Source organism: Anomalospiza imberbis, chromosome 18 (assembly GCF_031753505.1).
Source record: "Anomalospiza imberbis isolate Cuckoo-Finch-1a 21T00152 chromosome 18, ASM3175350v1, whole genome shotgun sequence".
NCBI classification, from domain to species: Eukaryota; Metazoa; Chordata; class Aves; order Passeriformes; family Viduidae; genus Anomalospiza; species Anomalospiza imberbis.
This window is the reverse complement of record NC_089698.1, coordinates 13,779,426-13,791,664: the sequence shown is the minus strand read 5'-3', so window position 1 is coordinate 13,791,664 and position 12,239 is coordinate 13,779,426. Positions and strand designations below refer to the sequence as shown.

The following is a 12,239-nucleotide window of genomic DNA, read 5'->3' as shown; positions in this document are numbered from 1 at the left end:
ATGTTTGGGTTTGTTTGCTTGCTGCTGCAGTGAGTTTTGTGTGCCTGGGTCTTTTGAGCTCCACTGCAAAGCCCAGTTCAGCAGAAGCCTCCACCAGCCACAGCAAGGGATGTCCTGCTGAGCTCGTTGCGTTGGAATATTCCTGGATCATGGGAACTACGGCTTCAGGTCACCCCTGAGCAAGACAAGATCTGAACTCCAGAGGTGAGTTCCTGTTTTCCTCAGCTTGTTCTTGTGGTTACCTACTGATGGCAATCCAGTACCTCAAGGAAGCCTCTAAGAAAGATGGAGAAACACTGATTACGAGGATGAGGAGTGACAGAACGAGGCTGAATGGCTTCAAACTGAAAGAGAGGAGGTTGAGATTAGACATTACCATCCTGATTGCTTTGATGTCCATGAGGAGCCAGGGTTTCTGTTTTAGCTTTTATTTGAAGGACAACAGCTTCTATTCAGCCAAACACCTGGACATGGTGCAGTGTCAGAGCCAAGGAGAGAAACCTCTGTCCTGGCATGGGTAGTGCTGTGACACCAGCTCACCTTGCTGGTTTTGGTGTTCCAGTCATGTTCTGCTGCCACCTACAGAATTTATCAGCAGCAAACTCATCTCCAAAACCCTCACCTGCGGGGATTCTGCTGGATCTGTTGCTCATGTGAGACTTTTTTCTTCTGCATCAGTTTTTCAAACCATGCCAAATTTCAGCCAAGTCAAGGTCCACAGTTTTCCCTGAGCAAGGGAGGAGGAGATGTTTACTGATGAGATTTTCCAGTGGATCAGGCGGGTTGGATTTTCCTGTGGCCTCCAGGACCTGGATAGCAGAAATGTCTGCAGCTGTTTGAGAGCCTGGTCAAAGAACCAGGTCCTGTAGGCAATACAGAGTCTGAGGCATCTGCATACTGTCCCAGGTCTGGGAGGTGAACAAATCTCCCTTCTCAGCCTCTGTGTCTCTTTGCAGGCTCTCAGTGGTTACCCCTGGCACCCTGCCAAGACACATGGGCTGAGCCACTGCTTGTGGTGCTGCCTCACTGTCCCTTTCCCTGCCAGGGCTCACCTTTCTCTCTGCTCCGGAACTCTCCTGGGTGGGTCACACCTCACATGTGCCCATGGTTGCAAAGGAGAAAAGGTTTATAGATGTACATAAAAGTTTACATATCTATCTATATCTATATACCTGCATATGTATGCATATATAAATACACATATCCCTGCATCCTGGGAATGGGTGTGCAGGGCTGTACTGCGCACCTTCTGGGTGCTCCACTAGCCTTTGTGTCACAGAGAGACAAGCAAAGCAGTGGAGATTTTAGTTTGGTGACTCATTTCAGGAAGACCTGATTGTTGAATCACAGAATGATTTGGGTGGGAAGGGACCTTAGAGCCACCCCTGCCATGGACAGGGACACCTCCCACTGTCCCAGGCTGCTCCAAGCCCTGTCCAGCCTGGCCTTGGGCACTGCCAGGGATCCAGGGGCAGCCACAGCTGCTCTGGGCACCCTGTGCCAGGGCCTGCCCACCCTCACAGGGAAGAATTTCTTCCTAATGTGTCATCTAAACCTGCCCTTTGCTGGTTCGAAGCTCCCTCAGGAAAATGCTGTCCTTGCTGCCCCCAGACAGGTCCACCCCTGGAGCCTGGCAGGGACCTTTCCTGGCTGAGCAGAGAGGGCTGGAAAAGTGGTGTCTGTGGCCCGGGGAGGACAAGGTCTGATTGGTGTAATGGGACTCACTTTTAAAGCATCTCTTGATGTTTCTGACCTGTTTTTAAGCCTGAAGCCCTCACATCCCTCTCTGCAGTGCCCACATTCCATTCCCCTCCAGCCTCACCCCAGTCCCCAGTGCTGCAGACCCTCTGTGCTTGGCAGGAGGAGATGGGCATGGTGGGCCTGAGCTCGGCCTGGCTTCTCCTTCACCCTCGTGTCTTGGGCTCTGCTACATCCCTCTATCCATGCCCAGCCTTTTCCCCTCTCTCTTTCCCCCTGTTATGGTCTCTTGTATTTCCCTCTTTCACCTTCACTTCCCATCCTTCCTCTCAGTCCATGCACTAGTTTGCTCATAGCCAGCAAGTTTCTTTTGGGGATAGAAAACAACCTTGTCAAGAGCAGCATTTTGCTGTGCCCTGGATAGCAATCATTTATTTAGCAGCCTGGAAGACCCCGGTTAATAGAACCACAAATAAAAATGTGCCTATCAGGATTTGTATTAGGAGAGAACTGGTTAAATCTTTGGTGGGTGGAAGTCAGTGGTGCCTCACTCACTTCCAGGGGGCTCCCCTGATTTACACTCACTGAGCTCAGGCCAAACATTTACATTTCCAGTGTACAGACATGATAAAATGGAAAAAAAAAAACAAAACCAAAAACAAAACAAAACAAAAAAAACCTAAACTTGATCCCATCTTAAAGCTTTATGTGAACTACAAATGTGTTTGAAATAAATCAGGTACCTTTCATGGGTCCTATAAATCAGACCCCTTGGCTTCCAGAGGACTGAGGTGCAAAGCCAATTGCTCAGCCCTCCTGCTTCTTTCTGTGGAGGGTTGATGCTCTGTGGACAGTTGATGCTCAATGGAGGTGTCCTCTGTTCAGAGTATGGGCTACAAGTGCTTGCCCTGACTGAAGAGTCAAGCCCTCCAAGGTCAGGGGATCTGGAATTAGAACTGAACGGGTAATAACAACTCACTTTTCCTGGCGTTTCTGAGTTATGAAATACCCTCTAGCCACAGACAGGGCTGGTCTTCACATCTCACTCATTTTTTGTGGCTTCCTATTTCTTTTCAGGTTTTGATTTATGGGAAATTCCTTTATATGTTGACTGAGACACTAAATAAGGGAAAAAATAAAACAACAAAAGGCAAACTGCCTTTCCCTTACAGATGATCTACCACTGTGTTAAATTTCAGGTTCATACTTGGGGCATCTGACATTACCACTGTTCAAAGAGATCTGAAAGACAGCAGCTAAATTATTCCTAATCTTGTCTCGTAGGCTGCTTAAAACATGGTTGTGTTGCTCTAAAAAATACATATACCCTAAGGCAGAGAGCGTGGGTTGAAATGGGAGGTCGAGGGGACAGGTGCAGTTAAAAGCAACTAAAAGCAGAGTTACAGAGGCAGCTGTGGCTCGTGCCTACAGTGAAGTCTGCAATGCTGGATGTTTTGGGGCTTGCAGAGCAGAGCATCTGTTTTCTCTGCTGCTTTAAAGGCTTTTCCTCAAGTCCTTCCATGGTTGCATCGTGCTCAGTGCTGGGTCACTCTTGGTGTCTGAGCACCCCTTTTCAGCAAAAAAAGCACCTTTTTGGCTCAGGGTTGCTGCATTTTGTGAGAGTTTGTGTTGGTTTCTGCTTAGTGATGTTTGAGTGACCTTCAAACACAGGGCAGCAAAATCCTTCCTGATACACTACAAAAAAATGATAAGGACAAAGTCTCTGCTTATGAAGGGGATTGTGCTGGTCCCTTCTGCCACTGATTGATCCCTCCTGCTCTTCAGCACCTGCTGCTGTTTGGACTTCAGATGACTCTGGAGAAGCACCTAGCTGGAGCACTCACCAGCCTGCGGTGCAGGGTGTGCCCAGGCAGGTCCAGCACCCCACGGACAGCTCTGGGCTGTGCCCAGGAGCTCTGGGCTGCACCCTGAGCCTGTTTCCTTTGGGAAAGGAGCTCACCTGGGAGATTTCATCTGGTCTTGCCTGAGCCTATGGGGCTTGAGCCAGGGAGAGGGGCAGGTCTGCTCTGGACCCCAGCTGCACCAGCCAACAGAGGTGGTGGGATGTGGATGTGTCCCAAAACCGTGGTGCCCCATAACAGGGGACAGAAATGCAGCTCATACAGCACCTGCAGTGTTTCCACCAAGCTTTTTCATGTCTGAGTTTTTAATGGTCCAGGCTACACTTGGAATGGGACAAAATGGGCATTCTAGAACCGGGAAAATGGCAAGGCTGTTTATCCCAAATGTCTGGCATTGATGTTCACTAAGATAAAAAAATAATAAAGGAGGGGGAAAATGCTGCAAACTTACATGACAAGCCAAATCCTGGGATTTATTGCTGCCTCCTGAGGGATTAGAGTAGCAGGAAGGAGCTGAGCTGTTTTCTCTCTGATGGGTGATTGCAATGGGTACTGTCTCTCCTTAGCCTTCCTGACAAGAACTTTGGCTTGCTTCATGCACCTGAGCTGTGGGATAAATTGTTGGGGTGATCCCATAGGTCTTGAGCAGCTTAAGTTACTCTATGGTTTTACTGCATTCCAAAGTGCCTGGTGAAGTGGGAAGCAGCCCTTGCATGACTACATGTGACCCCACTCCTGTGTCACTTTGGCTGGGGCTCTTTGCTGTCCCTGTGCCCCCAGTGCCTGTCACACCTGCCCCTGCCATGGTGATGTTTGCTGCATGCTACCTGTGTGTCATGGGGTGTCCTTGGAACGCTCCATCCTGGTCCTTTGTGGGTTTCATGGGTCTTTCTAAAAGGGACAGGCTTTGTTCCTGATCCTGCATGACTCCAGGCACTGGCCACCCTGCTGCATCCAGGGCAGCTGCCAACACCAACATCTCCCTGTCTTGTTGCACTGCTCTGTCCCCTTTGGGGTCTGCAAAGCACCAGGCTGACCCAAGGCTACAAATGGATCCAGGTGTTATTATCATATCAATACCCTGTTATCATAATGACAGGAAGGAGATGGCTGCACATGGAACAAAGCCTGACAGATGCAGTCAATTCCTTTATTCCAGTTCTGACGAGATCACGGAGCTCATGGCAAAGCATTTCTGCTCCTTCAGAGTTGTCCCCCTGCCCCTTCATGTCACCACACACTTTTGGCCCCCAACATGTGTAAATTCATTTTTTTGCTGGCACACCCCCATCCACCCAATGAAGAAAACAAAGGGCAAAGCATGACTCAAGGACTGAGCTGGATAATCTCCACTGCTGATCTGACAGTGATACATACATTGCATTTTTAAAAGTTCTTTATTCTGCCACCTATCATGCACCAGCAATGCATTTCATAGGCAGCTTTCCCCAGAGAGTCCCTCTGCCTCTTTTCACCCTGTTCCTGCCAGCCCATGCATCGCTCCTACTCTTCCAGGGAACGTTGTCCTTCCTGCATCCCTGTGCAGCCTCCGCTCTCCTGCTAAACCAGACTTGTGTCTCTGCTCCTTCCCTGGCTCCATTTCAGAGTTCATTTGTGCTGCATGACTGTCGCCCTGTTCTTTTGAGAGTTTTAAAGTTCTAAAAAGTTCTAAAAGTTTCCATGCCTTCTGATGTTTACATATTTCTACTGCAGTTCTCACACACTGTTCATATAAACAATGATTGCTTTGCATTCTTCTTTGTGGGTGGAGAGAATTGATGGACTGTTGGTTTGACCAGTGTGGTTGGAGAGGTGGTAATTTCACCCTCCAATCCACTGTCACTTTTGCTATGCTATATATAGTGGAGTCAGAAAATAAAGTTTGCTTTTTCAGTTCTTCTTCTTTCCTTTTACATCTAGCCTGCTTCTATGAGTTATTTTGTGTCGTAGTGTAACACATGACCACACAAGGTGGGACATCGGGTGCCAAGGAAATCACTGTCAGGCTGCAGGGCTGGTTTTGGATGGGCTCCTAAGAGGCAGCCAAGGACCATCCATGTTTGGCAGATAGACCCGGGGCTGCAGCTGATGCCCAAACACCCAGCTGGGCAGAGACAATGTGCCCAAAATGAATTTGGGCATCAATGAAAATGGGCTTGTGAAATTGGTGTTATGGGAGCTGTCTGAGAGCAGCCCTTGGTTCTCATGCATGTGCCATGGGAGGGGGGCTGGGAGAGCCTGAGACAAAGGGACATGGTGGCCAGGGATGTTTGTCCACACTCAGGCTGATCTGAGAAGGGGAAGGAGATCCCAAACTAAAATATAGATGGGAGGTTCAGATTAGTTATTGGGGAAAATTTATTCCAAGAAAGGATGATCAGGCATTGGAACTGCCCAGGGCAATGGTGGAGTCACCATCCCTGTAAATATGGGGACATGGTTTTGTGATTAATATGGTCGTGCTCGGTTAAGGGTTGGGCTTTTCAGCCATTGTGATTCTAAAAGGTGATTTTGTCTCTGTGGCTGCCCCAAACAAAGCTGGGGGTGCCGACAGATTGAAATACTTCAGGAAGGACACTCCTACCATTTTTTTGGGCTCAGCACCTTCTCAGCCTGACTTGGCCGAAAACAACCAGGGAGATTGGACCTGGATATTTCCAAACATCCTCCCTCTCTCTCCCTTCAGATGCAGGGGACAAACACCTGGAATCCCCAAAACATGGAACAGGGAAGAAAGACTCAGTGTGTGAAAAACACAGCGTTCCAAGAAACTCAGTGGACGGACTGAAATGTATCTCTGGGAGGACAGAACTGGTGGGGCTGCCATGAGAGGAGGTGGAAAAGAGCCACCAGAGGCAGTAGCCAGTGGCTAGGGAAGGGAAGCTGCCTGTCCAAGGCTGTGAGGGCACAAGCAGTATGGACCAGTACAAGGGCTGTGGTTCCAGGAAAAGCTGCACAGTGGCATGGCATTGTTGGGTTATGCAGTGATAGAACAAGGCGCAATGACTTCAAACTGAAAAAGTTTTAGATTAGAGGGTAGCGATTAGAGGTTAGATTTATATTAGAGATTAGAAATTAGGAATAAATTCTTCCCTGTGAGGCAGGTGAGGCCCTGGCACAGGGTGTCCAAAGAAGCTGTGACTGCCCCTGGATTCCTGGAAATGTCCAAGGCCAGGTTGGGCAGGGCTTGGAACAACCTGGGACAGTGGAAGGTGTCCCTGACATGGCAGGGGTGGCACTGCATGATCTTTAAGGTCCTTTTCAAACCAAGCCATTTTATGATCCTATGATTCTATGACCTCGTTACTTGGAATTTAGTAGGAATTTAGCAAAGACTGAGCATCCCTGGGAGCCCAGATGATGTGATGCAGTTTGGCTCAGGTCCTGGCTGAGGATCTGGAAGAGGCAGAGTGTCAAGACAAAGCAGCATTTGGACTTCAGAGGGGTGGCATCAAAAGGCACTTCAAAGGCACCCCAGGACCCTGGGGTTTGTGACAGTGCGTGGACAGGGATGGGGACATGGGCACGTGGTGCAGAGCCTGAGGTGCTGGAAATCAGAGATCAGGCCTTTCTCTTTAAAGCTGGTACCCCCAAGTGCTCAGTAAACAAATCCAGCCTGGAGAGGGAAGGAGCCAAGCTCAGATCTTGAATCGTGGTCCAGGGGGGACAAGAGTGATTTTGTAAAAGTTCTGTCAATGCATTTTAGCAAATCAGTGCATCCCATTTGGCCTGGCTTTCCTCAAATAGGTCACTGGTTAATCTGATGCAGCAATGAGCCACTTTCTTTCTGTTTATTCTTTGATTTTGCTTTTCTAGCAGGTATAGCTTCACAACCAGCATGATGAAAGAGTATTTATTGCTGGCACCTGAAAGCATTATGCTCCAATAGGTATCTGCATTTAATTTCAAACACATCAGGATGTCTCTAATTCCCCGGCCATGGGAAGTTGGGTGTTGTGAACTATGGAATATTTTTTTGTTAGTTCTCTAGTGGGGTTGTCATGAAGCTGAATTTTAAAAGTTAAGGTAAAATGTATGCTTGTCCAATTATAATAATCTCAGAATGGTGGAAACACCAGTTTTATGTGTGCAAATGAAGTTATCACAATTAAACTTATGCAAGAAGGAAAATTCTCTAAAGTCTTCAAAAGAGCAAAGACAATATAATTTATAGACTCTGGGAATGAGGGCTGTTAAAGGTGCAGACTTGGGAAATATTTGCTGTAATATATTATAAGAAGCAGGAAGGCAACTTAGTGAAAAGGGTTTTTTTGGTACTTTGCAGGAAGCATCATAGAATTTTATTTTGGGAGCACAAGGCAACAAGGAAGCCCTTGATGTTTTTGTGATCTGTGTTTTCCCTGTGTGTTCTGAGATATCAGTCTGAATATTTGTGATCAATAAATCATCTGGGAAATTATTAATGTTGTTTGATTTCAAAATTATTGCCTTGTCCCTTTAATAGGCAGTTGAGAGCATTTTGAAACTGTTATTTCAGGCTGCCTTGAGGTGTGGGGAAGAGATTGCTGCCTCTGATTCACATCTGCAGGTTTCTCCAGCAAACATCAATGCTATAAATTTTTATTTGCAATGAAAATTTAGATTATGGAACATTCTGGGGATGGATTCACTAATTAGTTCATATCTGAAGTAAAGTATGGGAGCAAAACGATGTCTGCAAATTTCAGGTACAGGGGGAGATGCCGTTTGGGACTGGGATACAACCTGTGAGTACTGGGCAGCTCCCACAGCAGGGAGCAGCCACTGTGTTCATTCACTGCTGGAGGAGCCCAGAAGAGCCCTGGAGCTGCTCCAAGGGCTGGAGCCCCTGTGCTCTGGAGCCAGCCTGGGAGAGCTGGGTGTGCTCACCTGGAGAGGAGAAGGCTCCAGGGAGAGCTCAGAGCCCCTTCCAGGGCCTAAAGGGGCTCCAGGAGAGCTGGAGAGGGACTGGGGACAAGGGATGGAGGGACAGGACACAGGGAATGGCTCCCAGTGCCAGAGGGCAGGGATGGATGGGATATTGGGAAGGAATTGTTCCTTGGGAGGGTGGGCAGGCCCTGGCACAGGGTGCCCAGAGCAGCTGTGGCTGCCCCTGGATCCCTGGCAGTGCCCAAGGCCAGGCTGGATGGGGCTTGGAGCAGCCTGGGACAGTGGGAGGTGTCCCTGCCCATGGGTGGGAGATGGAGTGGATGAGCTGTGACGTCCCTGCCAACTCAAACCATTCCATGAATCTGTGAATATCCCTCTTGATCCCTAGAATGAACTCAGCCCGCCAGGGCCAGTTTTGGCATGCAGAGAATGATGTCACCACCCTCCATCTCCCAAATGAAAGAGCCACCAGAAATGACATGGAACACGGATCTCGGACTTGCTTCAGTGCCCTTGGTTCTTCAGCTTGTTCAGTAAAAATCAATGTAGAGCTGAAGAACCTCCCTGTCTCCCCCGCCTTTGAGTACACATATCTGACAAGGATCCTATAAACTTCTGTTGCCAGATGAAATGGAATACAGGAAACCAGGATGAAAAATAAATGAGCCCATCTGTCCATCTCCCCTCCAAAGCGCGTCACATTGATGGGTGCTCACCTAAAAGACCATTAAGAAACCTCTGGTTAGAAGGATTTCTCTAACCACCTATTCCAGGACTCTGCTCAGCAGATTATAAGGAAGTTTCTCCAACACCAAGTAGCTTTTAACCTTTGCTGGACTTCAGGCTTAAACCTTTTTTGAACTTTCATTTCTTTTGCACTCATCATCTTTCATCTCCTGTTGTATCGGGAGCTAATGCAGAAATTATGTACAATTAAGAGCATCTCAAATGCTGAACCTATGAACAAATTCAAACCAGAGCATGCATAGACATTTTTCCTTGCTCATTCTGCCTCAAGAAACAGCTACCAGGAAAAAAAAGAAAGTTTGAAGGCAGTTTTTCTTGACAATTGCTTGCTCTGAAGCTCCTGAAGAGTTTCACATTTTTCACACAAGTCAAGCAGAAGAGGCTAAGTGTGCCCAGCTGTGGCACAGAAAACTGGGGGGTGCACAGCCCATGTAGAAAATAAACCCCACAAGCGAGAGGCTTTTGAGTGGAGGGCACACAAAGAAGGCAAAATCATAGGATTACAGGTGACTGATCTAGAGAGAAGAGTCAATCTTGCAATTTTGGGGGCTTGCTGAGTCTCTGATAAAAGATAGGGCTGCAACTGAGATCTGAGAAGGAGGAAACACAGGGAGACAGGGAGTGAGAAATGATGTGGGGGAAGACCCAGCTGTAACTCTCAACAAAACGGTCACGATTTCCAAGTAAAAAGATCTCTATAACAGGAGAATTTGGTTACTGGAGGAAAAAAGGAAAGTCCAGATGCTCTCAGATGAGAATCACACTGTGGAAGAAAACCTTACTGAATTTCTGAATACAGTGACTCTTTGGAGAAGTGCCTGATGTCACCAGCTCCTGGCCATGACGGCTCACCTGAGCTTGTCACCACAGGGACAGCAGCTGGCTGGCTCCATCACAGCTGTAGCTCCTGCAAAGTTGATGCTCAATAAGGATGCCCTGGATCCAGTGGGTGTGGGACATGGCCCAGCAGAGATGGTGGGGCAGGAGGAGAGCACAGGGCTGCCCACCTTCTGTGGGGGCTTTGCCCGGAGCAGCACCGTTCTGTGACACTGGGCAGCCTCCCCAGGCACATTCCTGTCTGCAGCACCCACCAGCCAGGTTCCCTGAACCTTTTGATAAGTGTAGGCTGCCTCTCTGGTTACAGTTTTTCACTTACACACTCCCAGGTAATGGATGATGAAGACATATTGCTGTGTTTTGTAATTTAAAATGAATTTTGCCTGTCAGCACAGTTGAAATAAATGTGTTCATTTCCCCAAAATGGCCAATCTGTCACATTATTCCGTGTCCTTGTTTCCCCCATCCAGTCTTAATAGTGGAAATTGGAGATCTGATTGTTTTAAAAAGTGAATTTCTCAAACCCTCATTTCCCTCTACTATGAAGAGCCATCTTTAATGTTTGTTTGTCCAGTCCTAGCCAGTGCTCTCCCTTGGACGACACCGGCACAGGCAGGGTGAGGAGCTGCTCCAGGGTTTGTGTGAAGCACCCCCAGAGCTGCCAGTTCAGCACAACAGAGCTCACGACAGGCTCACCCCACTGTTTTCCTAAAAGCAAAGAGTCCTTGCACTGGTTCCTGGTGCTGTTCCTCAATTTTATCTCAAAACAATGGCACATGGTCCTTTCCCATGCAGCTCACGAGGAATGAGTTTCCTGTTAGCAATTACACTGGTTGGTGTTAATTCTATAATTTAATTATTTGTCAGCTGAAACTTGTGTTGGTTTTCTGTTATTTTCTGTGACTGATTTCAGATGAGAGATCTACTTTATTCATGGGGCACAGCAAAGTAAAATGTCAGTGTTCTCCCCATCTCCTTCAGCTCCCTGTTGTCTCTGATGGAGTCAAAATTAATAAAGGGCAGATAACTCCTTGTGTCTTGGAGTTTGAAAAGACAGGTGTCTGCTAAGGAGGGCAGGAGCCTCTCTTGAAATGGAAAATGTAAACCCCCTCCCTCCGAATTGTTGTAATTTTGAAATTAAGGGGCTCTCAGGCAAAGATATGGGAACAGGAATAACAGTTCTTTATTAGGGAAATTAAAGTACAAATGCAATAGTACAAACAAAAACAACACTGCCAGAGTCAGATCAGGCCCTGGCAGCCTGTGGGTCAGGGTGGTGGCAGCAGTCCCATTCCATGGTGGCTCAGCCCTCCTGCAGTGCCAGCTGTGCTTCTGCTGGAGCAGGGATCCTGGACAAGGGTGGGGTTTTCCTCTGAAGCTCCAGGGCTGCTGGAGATGGGCCTGGGCTTCCTCTGGGAATGCAGTGGGGAAGAAAGCTGCTCCTCTGGGAATGCAGTGGGCAAAGGCTGCTGTGGTGTTCCCAAAGTCAGATTGTATCCAGATAGGAATGCTTGGCTCCTCCCCCTGGGTGGAGCCTCTCCCCATGGATGATGGAATTTTCTCAGCCATGCAGGGACACTCACTGGCCATGAACAGAAGAGATCTCCTGGAGGGAGGATTGGTTGTGGGAGAGATAAAGAAAAAACTGCCCAAAGAACAGCAGAGAACTGCCCCAGCTCTGACAGATGGGGAGAGAACACACACCCCCATTTCCAACCTAAGACCCCTTGTTAGCTCACAGGGTGCTGGGGTACCTTGTCTGCTGTGATTAGTTTGGAAGAGCGTCCCAGTGAGAGGCTGTGTTTAACCCTCCACAGCAGCGAGGGAAACTCTCCCTGTTTCCCAGCATATCCTCAGACTCCCCTCCACACAGCACATAAATATTTCTGCTCCTGTCTTCCCTGTCTCATTATTAGCAATTTTATCATCTCTGTCTAATAACAGTCCTGCTGACTTGTATTCTTTGATGAATCCTCTGTCTCCTTTCCCAGTGGGAAGTTGCTGGCTGTGGTTATCTGCATCCCAAAGGGCTGGAGCACTGCTGGCAGTGGTATTTCCCTGTGTCTCTATTCAAGCCCTGTGCCTGCTCCTGCCCCACTTTCTGGAGCTCGTTCCCAGAGTGTTTTGTGGAGCAGCTGGCTGTAGATGGGCTGGAACCTCTCAGTCTTGCTCACTGTCTTGCTTATGGAATCATGGAATATCCTAGGTTGGAAGGGACCCACAGGG

General features: G+C 48.1%; 1 long non-coding RNA gene across 1 annotated transcript in view; it reads right to left on the bottom strand.

Annotated features, from left to right (window-relative positions):
- LOC137484980 (uncharacterized) overlaps positions 1 to 12,239 on the bottom strand; it is a 344,848-nt gene that overhangs the window by 77,508 nt on the left and 255,101 nt on the right. The window lies entirely within an intron of this gene.